Below are 10,961 nucleotides of genomic sequence, written 5' to 3' on the forward strand. Positions count from 1 at the left end.
TATTGAATCGCCTTTCTCCCCTCCTAATTATGAAAGTACATATATTTTGTTGTAAAACATTTAGAGAGTTCAGAAAAGTATTAATATTTTGTATTAATTAATTTCTTGCCAGTATTTTTTTCTATGCATATTTTTACATAGTTCAGAACAGGCCATAAATTTTATATTTGGCTTTTTTAAAAAATGGACATTCTACTACAATGTTAAAAAAAACATTTTCCTATGTAGAATGTTCATTGACTATAGAATATTCCATTGCGTGGCTGTACTTAATTGTTTTAATCATTCCCCTACCAGTCATTAGCAAGCGGGGATCAGCAAAATTTTTCTTAAAAGGCCAGAGAGTAAACACTTAAGGGTTTGCTAACGAGTCTTTGCCATTGTAGCGCATAACGAGCCACAGAAAATAGTACGGGGATGTGGCTGTGTTTCAATAAAACTTTATTTACAAAAAACAGGCAGTAGGCTAGATTTGACCTCTGGACCATAATTTACTGACCCCTGGTTGCCATCGGTTGGAATCAACTTGATGACAACTAACAACAAGTATAGGCTATTTCTAATGTTTGATATTATAAATAAAGCAGCTAATGAATGTCATTGTGTAGAAGTCCTTGTATATATGTCAGATTTCCTTTTAGAAAAAGATTCCTGCAAATGACATTACTCGAACAAAAGTATAGCCATTTTTAAAGTCCTCGATAAATAATCTGAGATATGGATTGGAGCAGTTCTCTGAAGAGCGATCTGACTCTGACTCAACATTATTCCTGGATTCTGCCCATTGGAATCCCTGGAACGAAACTTTCCTTGATTCTAAGAACACACAACCCTGAGCTGCCTCCACCCATCCAGATCCCTCAGCCCTGTTACACCTGACAGTCACCATCGTGCCGATCTATTTCCACTCAAATCCCCATCAGCCTCCGTGTGTTACTTTTTCCCTCCCAATCCAGTTGATTAAAGATGACAGACTGAACAGATACACTTATTTCAGGTTCTTCTGGAAACCCCACTCAGATGTCAGTAAAAGGATTTCTTAGGCTATACAGCCACAAAGAGATGATAAAATTTGGGGGACTAGAAAGCAGAAGGATGAATAGCAACTAATTTAGCAGACTTGAGAAGCTGAGTCTTAAGCCAGCAGTGATAAAAGACAAGAAGAGCTTCCCAATTTGCCTTGAGAACTCCTAAAGTTTTGGTAGCTCAAGATTTTGCAGCACCAGCTATCTAGAAGTGGTGGTAGAAGATGGGATTGGTTGAAAGTCTTTAAGAAGCAGTTAGACCCCCAAATTGCCTTCGCAAGTCCACACAGTCAGACAACTGTACATCCCCCAGAAGGAGACTGGAGGTTGAAATCAGAAAGTCTCTCGGTATGGGGACACCACGCAACATTGAGGGCGGGATGTTGTTGTTAGCTGCCATTGAGTTGGCCCCTTATTCATGGCGATCCCATGAACAACATTGTTGCAATCCATAGGGTTTTCATTGGCTAATTTCTGGACGTACATTGCCAGGCCTTTCTTCCTGGTCTTAGTCTGGAAACTCCACTGAAATCTGTTCAGCATCATAGCAACACACAAGCCCCCACCGACAGATGGGTGGCCCTTTAATAAAAAGTTTGCTGACCTTTGGTCTAAATGACAGGTAGGGAAATGATTAAGCCAATTAAGTACAGCCACACAAGGGAATATTTTATAGTCGACAAACGTTATGTACAGGAAAATACTTTTACCATTTTAATAGGCTGTCCATCCACTGTGTGTGAGGTGCTGAGGAAGGGGCACTATCCTGAAAACTTTCACTGTAACCAACGAAAGCTTGCATACTGAACACTGAGACCCTCCCACCTCCCCACTGGCCTGGCTCCCAGATTGTGGGTAGCTAGGATGGTATCCACCAGGCAGGGGACTGGAAGGTCATTTTCTGGAGCTACCTCAAGATACCAACATGCGGAGCATCCATGCAGCAGCCCAGCCAGATCACCACACAGGGAACCAGCCGTCAGGTGCTCAGAGCTTCCAAGCAGCTTTTAGCTCCCCATCCTTCAGTATTTACAGACAACCAAGGGTCACCACACACCTGGAGAAAGCCCCTAAGAAGAAAGAGAGAGACCGGAGCAGGAAAGAAAAACAGAAGAGGAAACAGAAACTATGCAGAGAGAGAAAAAGTTAAAAAAAAAAAAAAATCCGTAACGTCCTTAGAGCAGTGTTTCTCGACCATTTTTCATCGTTGCTCCTCTGAAAACAATTAAATTCAAATGAAATTTTGTTTCTATCTAACAAGAGAAATTCAATCCTAAAGAACAAGATTTTGTCAGGTAGAGTTGAGGTTTGAAGGGCCACAAGTCATTGTAATATCTAATATTTTGTCCCCCCCCCCCACCAAACTCATTTTTGCCCACCCGAGGGGCAATATCATCCCCCATGGAGAATGCATGCCCTAGAGAGATGAGAGAAGACACTGCATCCACGAAACAAGAGTAGGTTGCTTTTGAAGAAAAGGAACGTTGAAAAACTAAGAAAAGTCTCTTGGAATTAAAAAATATATATTAAAGCAGAAATAAAATGCTAAATAGAAGAGTCATGAGTCAAATCTCGCAGACAGTAAAACACTGAGAGAGATGGCAAAAAAGGACAGAACAGATTATAAAATGAAAGCATCAGTTTAGGAAGTTCGGCATTTTAATATTCAGAGTTCCAGCAGAGAAAGTGGGTGTAAATTTCCCACAACTTGAAGAATATGCATTTCCAAGTTCACAGCAGCCATGGAGGGACCGGCCCCACACAGGAAAATAGCCCAATCCGCAGCACATTGCCATGGTATCCCGGAACTCCGAGAACATTCTCTTATTTCTAGGAGGTATTCTCTTGCTCTTGGTGGGTAAGAATTTTAAACTTTGAAATGGTATTTGTAGTAGATTTGTCCCAAGGATTTTAGTTCCTTTAACTTACGAGTTTTGAAAAAAAAATTCAGAGAATGTCAAAATACTTTTTTTCTTCTTAACATTCAGTTTTCTTAAGCTAAAAGTAATACCGGCTCACTACAGAAAAGTTAGAAATTTCAGAAAAGTATAAAGAAGAAAAAAGTATCAGATATAGCTGAACAACCTTGAAATAAATACTATAACCATTTTGGATTGGTTCCCTCTTGTGTTTTTTTTTTTTTTTTTCTTTGCATATCTCATCTATCAATCCTTTTATATTTATTATAATTAATTATAGTAAATAATTATATACTTACATATAGTTTTATATTCCCGCTTGTTTGCATGACATTATATCATGAACATTTCCTTAACATTAAAAAGTTTAAAAACATTATTTTTAATGACTACGCAATATTCAAACTCATAGTACTATAACTTATATGGCCAATCTCCCATTTTTAGACATTTGAGCTATTGTCACCTTTTCATCATTCTAAATAACACTGTGAAGAAAATCTTTCTATAAACACCACTGATTATTTCCCCAAGTTAAATACCTAAACATGAGATTAGAGGATCAAAGATTATGTATCAATTTACGGAATTTGATAGACGAGCCTACTTGTGTTCTAGACCTGCACCGTCCAATGCAGTAACCACTAGCCACATGTGCCTGTTTAAAAGTGAATGTGGCTAGTGGCTACCATATTGGACGTGCACCTGTAACACATTCCTATCACGGTAGAAAATTCTGTGATCCAGAATCTTGGATCACAGTATATTGTTGGAGACTTCAACTCACTAACTTTGGATCTGTCATCAGGAGGGCCAGATTGCTGGAGAAGGACATCATGTTTGGTGAAGCGGAGGGTCAGCAAAGGCAAGGGAAACCCTCAGTGAGGTGAATTGACACAATACTCACAACAATGGACTCAAACATACTAACAATCATGAAGATGGCGCAGGACCAGCCCATGTTTTATTCTGAGGTATATGAGTCGCCCACGAGTCAGAGCCAATTCAACGGCAACTAACAACAACGAAAAGTTCTAGTGGACAGTGCCATTGTGGAGAGATTATACTTTTTGTACCTCCATAATCAATCTCTCTACTCCTTTGTCAGCATTGCATTTTATCATTTCTTTAAGCTTTTTTAATTTGATAGGTGGAAAAAAGGGAGTCTCAATTTGAGTTATAATTATTTCCAATTAGAACTGACAATTTTGCCCATTTTGTTAGCCAGTTATATTATTCCCTGTGGTAACTGTCTGCTTTTGCCAGAGTCTCGATCATTTTTCATACAGATCTAGGTGTGCTTGGCAAGGTACTCTGAGCTACGTGTCATGTTCTCGTCTCCATGGCTGTGTCCCAAGCAGAGCGTATGACACCTCTACTGTGAAAATGTGGAAATGTTCTTTTCAAATGATGGTGACAGTTGCCACATTCAGGTTTTCTGTAGCCTTTCTTCCTCTTTTTCTTTCCTCTGGTGTTCCGAGTGTTTGGGTTTCGTTTCCTACCTATCTTGTCTTAGTGAAGACGTTAACTGGGGCTGTTTCCCTACTTTCCAGGATTTGTCCACACTGCTCTCCCCCCTACTCCTGTACACCGTCATCCCAATAGTGCCTTGGCCCAATGGGTACCTACTGAACACCTACCATTTAATGAAATGCCACACATTTGGAAGGGTAGAGAGGAAAGGTGAAAAAATATCTAATTTTATTTTTAATGGAAAATTTGGTTTCAGTAGGGGAGCTAGGTGCCATTGAGTCAGTTCCGAATCATAGCGACCCTATGTACAACAGGACGAAAACACTGCCCAGTCCTGTGCCGTCCTCACAATCGTTGCTATGTTGGAGCCCATTGTCGCAGCCACTGTGTCAATCCATCTTGTTGAGGGTCTTCCTCTTTTTTGCTGACCCTATACCTTATCAAGTATCATGTCCTTCTCCGGGGACTGGTTGGTTCCTCCTGATAAGAGGGAGCTTATTTAAATTAACATGAAGTATTTGTTCCCCAACCGAAAACATGGTCTTGCAAAATGCTCTCAACTTCACTCAATGTATTTCAGTTTTCCGTTCCTTGGTTAACAACTGGAAACCAAATATTGTCAAAAATAATTATGAATAAAGTCTGAGGCAGGCAAGTATCTGTGCTGCAGTCCCTTCTCTCGCTTTTTCTTAATCCCAAGCAATACTAAAAAAAAATCCACAGAACTATTTAGGGGTGGGGGGATGGAATGTAATATTTTATTTACCCACAGGAGAAAAAAAAAGGATCCTTGATTGGTGCCTAGCAAATGTATATGCTCATCAGTGTGCCTGGGGACCTTCATTCAGAACACATCACAGAAAACATCCCTTAAAAATGTTGCCCAAATTTAATCGAAAGTAAACAGTCTTCAGTAGGCAAAGCAGACAAACTATGCTGGGTGAAAGCACCGCCCTTTCCACTCCCCACAATGAGGCCAAAACTGATCTTACGAGCTAAAGTGGACCTAGAAGACATGTTTGTAAGCATTTCCCCTCCTTTACAATGACTATAAAAATGGACCTTCTTAGAAGTAGAATTAACACGGGAGTTAAAGGCCAATAAGAACATTTGGCATCTAGCGCCACCCTGTGGCGAAGCATCCACATTCCCAGCCTCTTCAAAGACCCCAAAAATGAATAACGAGCCTTCTTGAAGAGGAATTGGTTTGTGAACTGTCACCACCATTTGGACTTAACAATAATCATGAGAAAGGTTAATTTCTTGGGAAATACAAACTAATAAATCATTGGCATTTGACTGTCGCTTTGCAGTAAACAAAGCACTCCCATGGGAATGGTCTTGTTTAATCCTGGCAGGAGTCCTGTGTTTTGGGTACGAGAATCTTAGTCTTAGAGACATGAAGACTGAGGTTCAAGGGGTTGGTGGATTGCACTGACCAAGTCCTGGCTTTGAATCTGTGTGTTCATACTCCCAATTCTGTGATATAGTATTATTGGTACTAGACTATATAGTCCATAGCACTATTATAAGCCGTAGTATGCAGTATATATGCTTTATAATATGAGTCCCTGGGTGGTACATTTGGCTGCTAACTAAAAGGTTAGAGGTTAAAGTCCACCCAGAGGAGCCTTGAAAGAGAGGCCCGGCAATCTACTTTCAAAAGATCAGCCACTGAAAACCCTATGGAACACAGTTCTCTGATACACGTGGGGTCACCCTGAGTTAGAACTGTGGTAGTGCTATACTGTATACTATGCAATAGTTCTCCTAGAATTTTCTATAGTGAAGTAATGTTAACAATACTGCTTTTCTGGGGCCACTGTTTTCTGTTTGTGAAGACAAGGCAATATTGGTTGACTCTATCTCTCTATGGAGCCCTGGTGGCACGGTGGTTAATAACTCGGCTGCTAACCAAAAGGATGTCAGTTCGAATCATCAGCCACTTTTTGGAAACTCTGTGGGGCAGTTCTACTTTGTTCTATAGGATGGCTATGAGTCGGAATCAACTCAACGACAATGGGTTTGTTTTTTTTCTTTGTTTTTTCTAGTTTATATGATTTCACAAATGTGAATTTAATCAGTTTTGCTACTAAATTAACCAACAATGGTCTTGCTTCCCTGATTCTCTGGGCGCCCAAACAGTGGGAGAACCGGCTCTTCTGCTGTCTTAATTGGTGTGCACTAATGGAGGTGTTATGTTTCACACAGTCAAACGCCTTTGCAGAGTCAATAAAACACAGGTAAACGTCTTTCTGGTATTCTCTGCTTTCAGCCAGGATCCATCTGACATCAGCAATGATATCCCTTATTCCACGGCCTCTTCTGAATCCGGCCAGAATTTCTGGCAGCTCCCTGTCAATATATTGCTGCAGCCGCTTTTGAATGATCTTCAGCAAAATTTTACTTGCGTGTGATATTAACGATATCGTTTGATAATTTCCACCTTTGGTTGATCACCTTTCTTGGGAATCGGCATAAATATGGATCTCTTCCAGTCGGTTGGCCAGGCAGCTGTGTTCCAAATTTCTTGGCATCGGCGAGCGAGCACTTCCAGCACTGCATCTGTTTGTTGAAACACCTCAGTTGGTATTCCATCAATTCCTGGAGGCTTGTTTTTCACCAACGTCGTCAGTGCAGCTTGGACTTCTCCCTTCAGTACCGTAGGTTCCTGGTCATATGCTACCTCCTGAAATGGATGAATGTTGACCAGTTCTTTTTGGTACAGTGACTCTGTGTCTTCCTTCCATCTTCTTTTGATGTTTTCTGTGTCGTTGAATATTTTCCCCATAGAATCCTTTAATGTTGCAACTCGAGGCTTGATTTTTTCTTCAGTTCTTTCAGCTTGAGAAATGCCAAGCATGATCTTCCCTTTTGGTTTTCTATCTCCAGCTCTTTGCACACGTCATTATAATATTTTTCTTTGTCCTCTTGAGCCGCCCTTTGGAATCTTCTGTTCAGCTCCTTTACATCATCATTTCTTCCTTTCTGTTTAGCCACTCGATGTTCCAGAGAAAGTTTCAGTCTCTTCTGACATCCATTTTGGTCTTTTCTTTCTTTCCTGTCTTTTAAATGACCTCTTGCTTTCTTTGTATATGTCCTTGATGTCATTCCACAATTTGTCTGGCCCTCGGTCATTAGTGTTCAGTGCATCAGATCTATTCTTGAGATGGTTTCTAAATTCAGGTGGGATATACTCAAGGTTGTATTTTGGCTCTTGTGGACTTGTTCTAATTTTCTTCAGTTTCGACACCCAGGGAAGCTGCAGTCAAGAAATCAAAAGACGCATTGCATTGAGCTAATCTGCTGCGAAAGGCCTCTTTAAAGATGTCGACTTGAAGCCATGGCATTTTCAATTGCCTCATATGCATGCAAAAGCTGAATGATGAATAAGGAAGACTGACGAACTGACGCCTTTGAATTGTGGTGTTGGTGAAGAATATTGAATATACCATGGACTGCCAGGAGAACGAACAAATCTGTTTTGGAAGAAGTACAACCAGAATGCTCCTTAGAAGCTAGGATGGCACGACTACTTCTCACATACTTTGGACATATTATCAGGAGGGCTCAGTCCCTGCTTGGTAAAGTAGAGGGTCAGTGAAAAAGAGAAAGACTCTCAATGAGATGGATTGACACAGTGGCTGCAACAATGAAGAGGCTGAAGCATAGCGATTGCGATGATGGTGCAGGACCAGGCAGTGTTTTGTTCTGTTGTACATAGGGTCGCTATGAGTCGGAACCGACTAGATGGCACCTAACAGCAACAACAATGGAGGTGTGGCCAGGGAGAAAGGACACAAGGACACAGGCAGTAGAGCTGAAGCCATGTTTTTATTATGCTCAGCCTTTTTTTTTTTTCTATTTCTTTCAAATTTGTTAAATGGGTCCACTTGCTCATAGCTAGCACTTGATGGACTGTCACTTCATTCATTTAACTAGAAATATATTTTACAACCAATATCTTAAAGTAGTCTCTGGGTGGCGCAAATAGTTAAACGCTTGGCTACTAACAGAAGCGTTTGTAGTTTTAAACCACCCAGAGACACCTTTGAGAAAGGCTTGGAGATGTGCTTCTGAAACGTCACAGCCACTGAAAATCTCACGGAGTGCAGTTCTACTCTGACACACTTGGGGTAGCCACGAGTAGGAATTGACTTGCCAGCAACTTTTTTTTTAATCCCAGTTACCTTGCTCAGTACCAGAGGTGGGCATGTCATTACCTTAGCTTTACATATTCCAAGTGAAACGTTTGCAGTTAGGTTTTGTGGGGTAAGAACTTGGGGCCATAATTGCTCCTGTGGGAGGAGACAACTCCAAGTTGTGTTGGGAAGAAACTGTTGGCCCCGTCACAGCTATTTCCTCAACCTAGTGCTTGGCAAAGATGGGGAGACCTTCTCCTATGGTCAGGGTCGTCAGCCCCTTTTGATTTCTTTAGAGGGTGTCACTCCTATACCTTGCTCAGGCATATAGTGTACCCTGGATCAGCAACCTCGAATAGCTGCACTTCTCAGGGAGTGTAACCTAGACTACCTGGTTTCTCGATTCACATCAAATGCTCAGCTGAGGGGAGCACCCAGGAAAGCAAGGCCACTGTGGGTGGAGGATTCCTGGAAGGTAAAACAGTCCATTGACCTTCCAGGGATTCTAATGCCCACCAGGACTGTCTCCTTTCACTGTTCTCCACCTACAGTCAGATATTTTATTGACTAGGCCTTTGGGGTTATATCTGCATTAAGTAGCTTTATCAGAAACAAGTAATTGTGTTTGTTATTGGTGATGCCATTACAAGTGTGATTTGCTATTTTACAGTGTTCTGTGGGGCGCTGGAGGGAAAGATTCCTCAGATCTAAAGACAAGGAGTAGCTGCTTCAGGTTTATCTTAAGGAGCTCAGACTTGTGTGGCAGATCTTGTCTCTTCTTTACAGACCAGTAGGCAGTCAAATTTGGAATTTATCTCCACGTGTATAAGAATTCAAGTAATGCAGTTTGTGTGATAACCTGATTTTTCATCTTTTTTCCTTTACTTTAATTTCCTTAAACACAAGCATCTTGTAATTTGTTTTTTTTTTTTTTTTTTAAGTTGTCCTTAAATCCTTTTGGGGAGAATGAAAAAATAGAAGAGAAAGACTACTCTACAGTGTTAGAAGTCAGGATGGTGGTGACCACCGGGGAGAAAGACTGGGAGGATTCCCAGGAGACTTCCAGGGTGATAGTCATGCTATTTCTTGATCGGAATGCTGGTTACACAGGTGTGCTCACTCTGTGACATCATAAACTAAACATGTGACTTGTACACTTTTCTGCATGTATGTTAAACTTCAATAAAATACCATAAAAAATGAGAGAATTGAAGGAAATGGCACTATGTGTATTAAGGGTCTACTAAGCCCACCCACCGCCGTCAAGTCGATTGCTGCTCATAGCGACCCTATAGGACAGAGTAGAACTGCCCCATAGAGTTCCCAAGGAGCGCCTGGCGGATTTGAACTGCTGACCTCTTGGTTAGCAGCTGTAGCACTTAACCACTACACCACCAGGGTTTCCAGGGTCTACTATGTGCCTAAAATTATATATATTTACTTCCTTTGATTCTCAAAACACCATTAGGTCAGTAGTCATCCTCGTTTTACAAATGTAGGATCTGAGGTTCAAACAGGTTAAGGGATGAGGCGGAGATCCAATGGTGTCTCATAATGCAGCCATGCTTACCCTCCTCCACCATACTGCCCCCACTTTCCTACTTTACATACCCTGCTGTCTTCATTCAGCTCAGCCAATAAAGTCGAAGCACTACCGGTCAGACCAGTGAAGGGCTTCTGTGGAAGGCATTCTGCAGTGTTCTGGGGCTGAGGTTGGATGTGGGTTCATTTGGTGGAGGGGGCTTACAGGAAGGAGCCCTGGGCTGGAAGTGAGAGCCTGGGCAGGTCCTTGCTCTCCCCTAACAGCTCTGGGCCAACACTTAAAGGAATGTTGCTCTGTGAGGAGGCCCGTGAGCCTCCCTCTAGACCCACCTTCTTTACAAGTTGATTTCAGAATAAAAACCAAATCAAACCCACTGCCGTCGAGTCGATTCCAACTCATAGTGACCCTATAGGACACAGTAGAACTGCCCCATAGCGTTTCCAAGGAGTGCCTGGCAGATTCGAACTGCCGACCTCTTGGTTAGCACCTGTAGCACTTAACCACTACGCCACCAGGGTTTCTGATTTCAGGATAAAGCGCTGCAAAGGACACACTCTACTATTCCTCATCAACGTTGCTCTTCTCTTTTATAGACATCTTCCAGCCCCCAAAGGAAGGGGAGAGAATATACAAAGCAAGAAGTAGGGGTTCCTCTTGCTCACTGTCTCTAACCAGAATAGCCCAGGGGTTCCTCTTGCTCACTCTCTCTATCCAGAACACCCCACCACCTCCTAAGGAGAAGTCGAGGACAGACAGCAGAGAGTTAAGACAGGACATCCAGAAAGCATACTGTCAAAGCCCCTTCTCTCCTGGAGCCAGAAGGATTTATTTCGATTGTTCAGAGCTGCTGTGACTATTA

The sequence above is a fragment of the Elephas maximus genome, chromosome 27 (genome assembly GCF_024166365.1).
Source record: "Elephas maximus indicus isolate mEleMax1 chromosome 27, mEleMax1 primary haplotype, whole genome shotgun sequence".
Classification (NCBI taxonomy): Eukaryota; Metazoa; Chordata; class Mammalia; order Proboscidea; family Elephantidae; genus Elephas; species Elephas maximus.